The sequence below is a fragment of the Rhinolophus hipposideros genome, assembly GCF_964194185.1.
Source record: "Rhinolophus hipposideros genome assembly, chromosome: 2".
Classification (NCBI taxonomy): domain Eukaryota; kingdom Metazoa; phylum Chordata; class Mammalia; order Chiroptera; family Rhinolophidae; genus Rhinolophus; species Rhinolophus hipposideros.
Genome location: NC_138048.1, coordinates 67,311,032 through 67,322,029, shown reverse-complemented (window position 1 = coordinate 67,322,029; position 10,998 = coordinate 67,311,032).

Sequence of the window (10,998 nt, the reverse complement as noted above, 5' to 3'; positions counted from 1 at the left end):
CATTGCATGGGCAGCTCCATTCCTCACCGCTCCCTCCGTCAGTGCAGTAGTTTGGTTAAACTGTGTACGTGGGTGTTCAGAAAACCCACCAGACAGGGTTTTCTGAACGTACTAGCTTATTTTGGACCCAGTTTTTAATGTTGCTACAGACTTATGAAACCTGGAGATATCACTGAACTTCAATGTCAGTTCAGTTACGTCTCAATTTAAATGTTATTGTCACCTTTCAGGTGCCAGCTTCCAGGACTGTGTTAGGCGCAGGCAACGGGGATTAAAAAGCATGGAGCTTAAAGCCTAGCTTAACTTTGTCATAGTTAGAAACACGACCTTGACGAAGCAACATGCCATCATACAGTATTAAAAACTATGGTTCCTGCAATCAAGAAGGGTTCAGTTAAATCACATGAGTGTTTGAAAACAGACTCAAGCCTGTCTGTTCTCCACAATCAGAAATGTAAAATGATTCATCTCATGGAAAATAGGATTCAATTGGTGAATTCTTGCCACTAATCAAATGTGAGAAACTCTTCTCCGATTGTGGGAAGCAAAGATGAGGGAAGAAATGAGCTAAGGACTGAATATAGAAGCAAAAAGTATATTGAAAAACCCACTTCAACTAGTCATTACAAGGCTGGAAACAAAACAAAAAGCTCTATTCTTTTTGGTCTCAGAAACCATTGTTGGCGAGGGCTGTTAAGTAAGCAGCCAACTTGTTTCCTCTAGTCTGACTTCCAGAATGCATTTATGTTGGAAAATATTCTGCTGATTAAGATTTTTTTAAATCACTCCCTCATCTGAGGGAAGAGACATATTTTATGCACACAAGTCAGCTCTTGTTCACTTTATGTTTTAGTACTGTAGGTTCTTACAGGTCATTAAAATGACAAAATAAATCCTCATTTAGGATCCTGGACAAGTGAAACTCATTAGAAACGAAGGGCAAAAGAGAAAAGGGTGGGGGAACGAGTGGGGAAAAAAGAAGGAAGGGTGGGAGATGAAACAGGGGAATGCTATGTGTGTGGGTCTGCCCTGAGAGGGGGACATTAGGAAGGCTTCAGAAACATCACACAGCATTTGGGTAAAGCCCATGATAATAACTGTTTATTTGCTGCACAAGCACACCATACCTCCCTCTGCCTGCTCTACCTTAAGATGATTTCCCTGTCTCCTGATACATCATGTACCTGTAATAAAACCCTTATAATAAGAGGAGCTGCTTGTATTTTTGTCTCAAATGAATATTTCTAAAATACTGAGTTTAAGTAAATAACACAACAAAAAAGATTTAAAAAAATCCATTAAAGTTTAACTGTAGTTGGCACTGGGGTAGGGAAGGTAGTAAGTATATGTTGTTATTCTCTCAGAATCCTCTAAAACAGTTTTCTCTAAGAATGCTCTGGAGGATGAGGGTCCCTAAAAATTTGTGAGAAACGTGGGGGGAGAGGTATCTCCGGTTGGTTTCTTTTATTACTACTTTATATGATAACTTCTGGATCTTAATAGTAATATTATATTTCATTCATCGTCTAACATGGCATCATTCTTTTTTTTTTTAAAGATTTTATTGGGGAAGGGGAACAGGACTTTATTGGGGAACAGTGTGTACTTCCAGGACTTTTTTCCAAGTCAAGTTGTTGTCCTTTCAATCTTAGTCGTGGAGGGCGCAGCTCAGCTCCAGGTCCAGTTGCCCTTGCTAGTTGCAGGGGGCGCAGCCCACCATCGCTTGCGGGAGTCAAACTTGCAACCTTGTGGTTGAGAGGATGCACTCCAACCAACTGACCCATCCGGGAGGCAGCTCAGCTCAAGGTGCTGTGTTCAATCTTAGTTGCAGGGAGCAGAGCCCACTATCTCTTCAGGGACTGGAGGAGTTGAACTGGCAACCTTGTGGTTGAGAGCCCACTGGCCCATGTGGGAATCGAACCGCAGCCTTCGGAGTTAGGAGCATGGAGCTCCAACCGCCTGAGCCACTGGGCTGGACCCGATCATTCTTATAATACATAAAAAAATACATAACTTTCTTTCTAATTACAAAAGTAATGTCTCTTTGTTGTTGGTCATGAGAAAAACTTAGAAAAGTCCAACTAAGAAGTAAAATGCCTATAATCCCACTTTCTGGAGATACCCACTATTAGGATTTGATGGTTATCTTGCCAGTCTGTGGTTATATATTACTCACCCAATTAATTTTGATGATATTTTTATCCATTGGCTAGTGTGACTAGAGTTTAGTTCAACTAATGAGCTCAAAGTGACTAAAAATGTTTATGTATTACTTGTTCAGGAGACTTTTTAGTGGAATTAACCAATCCTTTCAGGATACCAAGCACATGTCTAGAATCCTGTACTCATTATTATTTGAGGAAATCAGCTAACTTATTCCCTTCCCCCCATTTTTATTGACAAATAATTGATAAAACATTGTGTAAGTTTAAGGTGCTCAATGAGATGTTTTGATACACGTATATATTGTGAAATACTTATCACAATAGGGTTACTTAACACAACCTTGTCTTCACATAATTACCATTTAGTGGCTGTTGTTATGATGAGAACAATTAAAATCTACTCTTAGAGCAGCTTTCAAGTATACAATACAGTATTGTTAATGAAAGTCACCATACTGTAAATTAGTTCCTCGGAACTTATTCCTTTTGTAATTGTAAGTATACTTTGACCAACATCTCCTCATTCCCCTGTTCCCCAGCCCCTGGCAACCATCTTTTTATTCTTTGCTTCTGTGAGTTTGGCTTTTTTAGATTCCACATAGAAGTGAGATTATACAGTATTTGTCTTTTCCTGTCTGATTTAATGCACTTAGCATAATGCCCTCAAGGTCGATGCATGTTGTCACAAGTGGCAGGATTTTCTGTTTTCTCTCTTCTCTCTCTCTCTCTCTCTCTCTTTCTCTCTCTCTCTCTCTCTCAGAATAATATTCCATTATATATATTTATATACACCACATTTTCTTTATCCATTCATCTATCAATGGACACTTAGGTTGTTGCCATGTCTTGGTGATTGTGAATCATGCTGCAATGAACATGGGAGTAAAGATATCTCTTTCAGATAGTGATATCATTTAATTTGGATATATGCCCAGAAGTGGGATTACTGGACATATGGTAGTAATATTTTTAATTTTTTGAGGAACCTCCATACTGTTTTCCACAGTGGCTAACCAATTGCATTCCTACCAATAGTGCACAAATATTCCCTCTTCTCTTCACCAGCATTTGTTATCTCTTGTCTTTTTGATAATAGCCATTCTAACAGGTGTGAGGTGATATCTCATTATGGTCTTGATATGCATTTCCCTCATGATTTATGATGTTGAGTGCCTTTCCATGTATCTGTTGGCCATCTGTGTGTCCTCTTTGTAAACATGTTTACTCAGGTCCTTTGCCCATTTTTAAAATCAAATTCTGTGTTTTTGTTTTGTGTTTTTTGTTTTTGTTTTCTTCTTTTTTTTCTATTGGTTTGAGTTCCTTGTATATTTTGGATATTAATCCTTTATTGTAAATAGGCTCTGCAAATATTTTTTCCCATTCTGTAGATTGACTTTTCGTTTTGTTAATGACATTGTTTGCTGAGCAGATGCTTTTAAGCTTGACTTTTTTTGCTTGTTGATTTTTCCTTTAATTGCTTGTGTTTTGGGTGTTATATTCATAAAAATTATTGCCAAGACCTAGTCAAAAAGCTTATTCCCTATGTTTTCTTCTAGGAGTTTTGGAGTTTCAGGTCTTACATTTAAGTCCTTAATCTTTTGAGTTAATTATTGTGAGTGGTGTAAGATTGGGGTTCAATTTCTTTTGCATATAGCTATCCAATATTCCCAATACTTAATTGAAAAAACTATCCTTTATCCATTGAGTATTCTTGGCTTCCTTGCAAATATTAGTTTACCATATATGTGTCAGTTTATATCTGGGCTCTTGATTCTGTTCCATTCGTCTGAATGTCTGTTTTTATGCCAGTACCATACTGTTTAGATTATTATTGCTTTGTAGTTTAGTTTTAAATCAGGAAGTGTGATGTCCCCAGCTTTCTTTCTCAAGACTGTTTTAGATATTTAGGGTCTTTTGTTGTTCCATACAAGTTTAGGGTTCTTTTTCAGATTTCTGTGAAAATGCCTTTGTAATTTTGATAGGGATTGTATTGAATCTATAGATGGCTTTTGGTAGTATGGACATTGTAACAATGTTAGGTCTTCATTAGTATGAAGATATATTTCCATTTATTTGTGTCTTCTGCAATTTCTTTCATCAATGTCTTATGGTTTTTGGTTTATAGGTCTTTTTCTTTTTTGGTTAAATTTATTCTTAAGTATTTTATTTTTTTTTGATGTGATTAGAAATGGGATTGTTTTCTTTATTTCTTTTCAGAGAGTTCATTGTTAATGTATAGAGATGCAACTGATTTTTGTATGTTGATTTCGTATCCTGAAATTGTTGAATTTCTGTATCCTAATAGTTTAGAGGTGGAGTCTTTAGGATTTTTTACATATAGGATGAAGTCATCAGCAGTGACAGTTTTACGTCTTCCTTTCTGATTTGAATGTCTTTTATTTCTTTTTCTTACCTAATTGCTTTGGCTAGGATTCCAGTACTATGTCGAATAGAAGTAGTGATAGTGAGTACCCTTGTCTTCTTATCTTAGAAGGAAAACTTTCAGCCTTTTATTGTTGACTATAATGTTAGCTGTGGGTTTGTCATTTGTGGCCTTTATTATTTTGAAGTGTGTTCTTTATGTACCCAGTTAGTTGAGTTTTTTTTTTTTGTTTTGTTTTTTTTCCATTAAACAATGATGAATTTTGTCAAATGCTTTTTCTGCATCTATTGAGATCATCATATGATTTTTATCTTTCACTCTGTTAATGTGGTGTACCACATTGACTGATTTGAATATGTTGAAGCATCCTTACATCCCAGGGATAAATCCCTCTTGACCATGGTGTATGATCCTTTAAATGTGCTGTTGAATACAGTTTGCTAGTATTTTGTTGAGGATTTTTGCATCTATATTTATCAGGGAGAGTGGCCTGTAATTTTCTTTTCTTGTAGTATTTTTACCTGGCTTTGTATCAGAGTAATACTGGCCTCATAAAATGAGTTTGGGAGTATTCCCTCTTTTTCAATTTTTGGAAGAGTTTGGAAAAGATCAGCATTAATTCTTCTTTAAATGTTTGGTAGAATTCACCCATGAAGCTGGGGTTTTCTTTGTTGGGAGGTTTTTGATTACTGATTCAGTCTCCTTACTTGTTATTGGTCTATTTAGATTTTCTATTTCTTCGTGATTCAGTCTTGGTAAGTTGTATGTTTCTATAAATTTATCCAGTTCTTTTGGGTTGTTTGATTTGTTGGGCCATTGTTGTTCCTGCTACTGTCGGCACTTGGACAATGCAGGGTTAGGGGTGCCAACCTCCCGTGTAATTTAAAATCTTTGTATAACTATAGTTGGCCCTCCACATATGTAAATTTCCAACCTTGGAGTGGGCCCTTGAATAATGTGGGTTTGAACTGTGTGGGTCAATTGAATTGTGGTCAATTGAAAAAAAAATCAGCCTATAAGTTCATTTATACAGTTCAAACCTGTGTTGTTTAAGGGTCAGCTGTAGTCTCTTATGACCCTTGTATTCCTATGGTATCAGTTATAATGGCTTCTATTTCATTTATAATTTTATTTATTTGAATCTTCTCTTTTTTTCCTTGGTTAGTCTAGCTAAAGTTTTGTCTATGTTGTTTATATTTTTTAAAATAGCTTAGTTTAAAAAAATCTTTTCTACTGTTTTTTTATTCTCTATTTCATTCATTTCTCTTCTGATCTTATCTCCTTCCTTCTGCTCACTTTGAGCTTGGTTTATTCTTCTTTTCCTAGTTCCTTGAGGTGTAAAGTTAGGTTGTCCTTTTTTAAAAATGTAGGTTTGTTTGCTTTTTGATATAAACTTTCCTCTTAAAATTGCTTTTGCTGCATTTCATAAGTTTTGGTATGTTGTGCTTCCCTTTTAATTTGTTTCAAGATATTTTTTATTTCCTCTTTGACCCAATGGTGTTTTAGGAGTGTGTTGTTTAATTTCCACATATTTTTAAAGTTTCCAGTTTTTCTACTGTTATTGATTCCTAGTTTCGCACCATTGTCAGAAAAGAGACTTAGTATAATTTCATTCTTTTTACATTTACTAAAACTTGTGACCCATAGTATGATCTATCCTGTAGAATGTTCTATGTGTGCTTGAGAAAATGTGTATTCTGCTGCAGTTGGAGAAAATGTTTTGTACGTGACTGTTAAAACTATTTGGTATAAGGTTTAGTTCAAGTCCAATGTTTTCTTATTGATTTTCTGTCTGGATGATCTATTCATTGATGAAAATGAAATGAAAATGAAATGAAAATTGAAGACCCTTACTATTATTGCATTGTTTCTAATTATTCCTTCAGATCTGTTAGTATTTGTTTAATATATTTAGGGGTTCTTATGTTGGGTATATATATATATATATATTTATAATTCTTATATCCTCTTGAAGAATTGACCCTTGAATGACCTTCCCTGTCACTCGTTACAGTTCTCGATTTCAAGTCTATTTTGTCTGATATAAACATAACTACCCTTCCTCTCTTTGCATTTCCATTTGCATGGAATATGTTTTTTCCATTCTTTCACTTGAGCCTCTATGTGTTCGTAAACTTGAAATGAATCTCCTGTAGGCAGCATACAGTTGGGTCTTCATTTTATTTTTTTTAAATTTTAATTTACTCTATACTTTTTGATTGGAGAATTTTATTATCTTCCTTGCTATCTCATCCTGTGACTGATATTAGTAGCCCCTGCCCTTCTTCCTTTTTCCAAGCTGTCCTTATACATCTCAGTTTTGCCAGTCTTGGGGTGTGGTGAAACTAAATTGGGTTCCTTATGCAGTGCCCTGCAAAGCTGAGGAAGCTGGTCACTCACCACGCTCATCTTTTCCTGGTGAGGAGAGCTCTTTCCAGCCAAGCAGTTCCCTCCTGGCACTGAGCAATGCTGACCTGGGGGATTGGATGAGGCAGGCAAAATGAAGCTGCCCGAATTCCCTTTTTGTGCAATTTTTCTCAGTTTTGTTCTCCCTTCACCCCTACTATTTTGCTGAAGTTTCTTGAGTGGACTCCTGAGCTGTCCCAGAGCTATTTTTGTTCAGGGACAGAATTGTTGATCTTTGTCGGGGTATGAAACCTGGAGTTTCCTACTCCACCATTTTGGTGATATCCCAGTCAGCTTTATCTTAATATCACAGATCAGGGATTCTATGCAAGCACCAAACACCCATTATTTTACTTTTAATTTTTTTCTTAACTCATATTTTCTGAATTGACACATTTTATCTTTTGAGGCAGTAGTAAGATAGAAGAAGTAGCAATGGACTTTGAGTCAGAAAATCTGAGATTAAGTCCTGGCTGGGTTTATTAAGAGCTTCATGATATGGAGCCAAATGAACAAGTTTACATGGGCTGCAGATTTCTCATGTGTAAACTGGGGATAGTAATGATCACCTCACAGGAATGCTGAGGTGAGAAGGGTGGCAGGGAAAGAGGAAGTGAGAGAGTATACGTGGGTCACATGCAACTGTAAAGTTCTGTACCAATGAACTTTCTTCTTGTGATATCCTCCAATGAAGTACTCTTCTAGTTATATCCACCTATGAAAATGTGGACACATTTGTCTGTGGAAGTGTTTTAGATGAATTGCTGAAAAACATTTTATCAATTTTTGAGTGATGATTCCCCATGTTGCAACTCTCTCTAGGAAATAGTAGCCAGTTTGTTCCAGGAGAATTTCTCATACTGTTTTGTAGCAATTAGAGTGACTCTCTGAGGTCTGACAGGCCAAACTGGCTCAAGGGTCTAAAGGCACTGCCAAGGCAAGTAGTCAGGCAAGTTTGTGGTAACAAGGGACTTGTGAGTTCTTGTTACTGGGCCCTCCTCTTAATTAACAATCATTATTCCTCCATCACAGTCCATACACAGCCTTGCCAGAAAGTTTCTTTTCAGTGTGAACCTGCTCTAATGGAAGGAATGTAAAAGGAAATACTTCCAAACAGCACCCAAACCTAACCACTCCCAGGTAATGGGGAGTGGTTGTGGAAATGTCATGATCTCTGAGAATGAATTTTGTCCGTCAGAATCTCCTGATGATGTCCCTTTGGGAATATTTCTTTGATGTCTGTGAGTCAAAGAAGCAAAGACTCTTCCATGTCCCCACAGCTCCTCCTCAGCTTCCACAATAACTGCATCCTTCCAGACATTTTTTTTTCTGATATTTTCTAACCATATCAACCACAGCAGAAATAACCTGAAGCATTCGATTAAACTGAAGCGTAAGATTACCCTGGGTAATCTTAAATTAGGTACTTCTTAGACTTACATGGACCATGGTTTAGATTTATTATATATAGTTTTATAGATATTGAAACCAAGACACAATAGATAAAGTGATTTGCCACAGAATGTACCAGGTCATAGCTGACTTAAAATGAAGGATTCCTGATACCCTCTCCTTTGTTGGGTCCCACGTTTACTAACTAGAAATCCTGAAAATGCATCTCAACTTCCTCCCTTTTAAGATACTGTGGTTCTCCTCCTTGTTATGTTATCCTTATTTTCTCTTGTTTAATATCTGGCATTTTATATTCACACCTCTCTTCTACTTTGGCTTCCTTCATTATTAAATTGTCTTGTTATTCATTTATGTTCCTTTCCTTCTCCTTATTTACCTTGTGAAATTTAACAGTATTTCACTTTCATTGGGCTAGGGGCATTTCAAGCCTTGATCCCTGGTACTGGTATTACTTACACGATGATTGCAGTGAGGTGAAGAGTTTACTTTGTGTGTGCGTGTGTGTGTGTGTGTGTGTGTGTGTATGTGTGTGTTGGGGTGAGTAACAATATAACATACTTTTGCATTTACTTGCCAATGTGCATTAGTAGAATACAGGAAAGGAAAATAGAGCCGAGAACATTGGATGAGCAAAGAAATACTTGTTCACTAATAAACGGTTGAGTCATAGTCAAAAGGGAAGAGATCGCTCTAGAGAATCAGTGAAATAATTAGGTCCAGGGAGGCAGAAAGTCTGATCCAGATGGTGAAAGCTCCAGGGGAGGGTAAATCATGCATTAAGGAGTGATAAGAGTGGGAGGAAGGAGGATATGAAATCGGCTGGCATCCAACAATTGTATGTTAGGATGGTAGGAATGTAAAAGGAAATACTTCCACAAAGCTCCAAAATCTAACTGCTCCCAGGTAAGTGGGGAAATTCTTAATAAAAATAGGTAGATATTGGAGGGTTGGGAAAACTGGTTCTATTTAGGGAAATTTCTGAGCTTTATCTCTAGATTTCTTTATCTTTGCATGTGCCTTGGTCTTGTTCCAGCAAACTATTTTGTAAGCTATTTGGGGTCAAGGATCATGTTTTATTTTCTTCCAAAGCCCCTAGCACAGTGCTGAGATCATGGTAGGAGTTCATTAAGTCCTTGCTAACAGATTTAGCAATGAATACTTATTAATGAAAAAGGGGAAAAGTCAAATTTTCCCTTTGAAATCAGTACAAGTTATTGTGTAGAGGTTCCTGAGAGCCTCTTTGCCCCTGGAAACAATGAGAAAATCAGAAAAGTAAGTCCACAGGCTCCTTGCTGCCTTGAGAGAACCCATATTCTACACGGAGAGCAATTTACCCCTTGCACGTGCATGAGAAGTGAGATAGGGAGGATGGACTGAACTGAATTTGCCTGCTGTGTAGAAAGAACCGCATCTTGACATATTCCAGTCCAAATATCAGTTAACAGAACGTTCCCCAATGACTGATACTTGATATGTTGGTTGTTAGGGAATCATTTTTGCGTGTAAGGGCTTTTAAGGAATCTCAAATGGCCAACTCAAATATGATATTCAGTGGTTTCCTGTTTTTCTCCCCGCCGCACCCCATCCCCTCCTTATAAATGTTGAGCCATATGTTTCAGAACATACAGCTGTCCTTGTTCAGAATAGCCCAAAATAGCTAGATTCCCCTGCACCTCTCTGGGTGCCAAGTGTATTACATTTTAAAATGTTTGCGACAAGTGCCTGATTTTACAGAGTTTTTTTCCTGACTGTCAGCAACTTTTCTCTTCTATAACTTTAACTTAATTCAACCAATAACCTAAACTTTAAGTTCAGTTCCATTAGTCACTACTATATTTCACATGCTCAGTCTTCCTGTCATTATCTAAGTTCCATTATTAAAAAATAATTATCCACAAAGGATATGATAAACTCTCCTAGAAGCCATGTGTAGAGCTGGATAGGTTGTTTCTGTATGCAGGAGTGTTCTAAACAACGTTTGAAATGAACAATGAACAAAGAGACAATGGTAACACCCATATACCAGAGACCCTCTTCAAGTATGACTTGCCTAAAACAAACATTGGAAAGCATCAGCAAGAATGAAGGCTCCTATCTTTTCCGACACCGTGTTTCCCCGAAAATAAGACCTAGCTGGACAATCAGCTCTAAGGCATCTTTTGGAGCAAAAATTAATATAAGACCCGGTCTTATTTTCCTATAAGACTGGGTCTAACATAACATAACATAACATAACATAACATAACATAACATAACAATGTAATATAATACTGGGTCTTATATTAATTTTTGCTCCAAAATACGCATTAGATTTGATTATCCAGCTAGGTCTTATTTTCGGGAAAACTGTTTGATTGGTTCAATGAACCAAGCAGGATGTTTTGAGTGAATACCTCTCCTTCTCCCAAACCTTTTCCTAGTGAAGTGCAGGCTCCAAGGACTAAACTGATTAAGTAGAAAATAAATGATTGTCTAAGGCTCATAGAAAAAAATACGAAGTCTCAACTCTGGGAGATTATCTGAGATGATGTCATGCCATGGAAATTCTAAGGTTTGTTCCGGATATTAGAGATTTTTTTGTTTTATTTGATATCATATGAAAAGGACAGGTTAAATGATTAAAGATTTTTT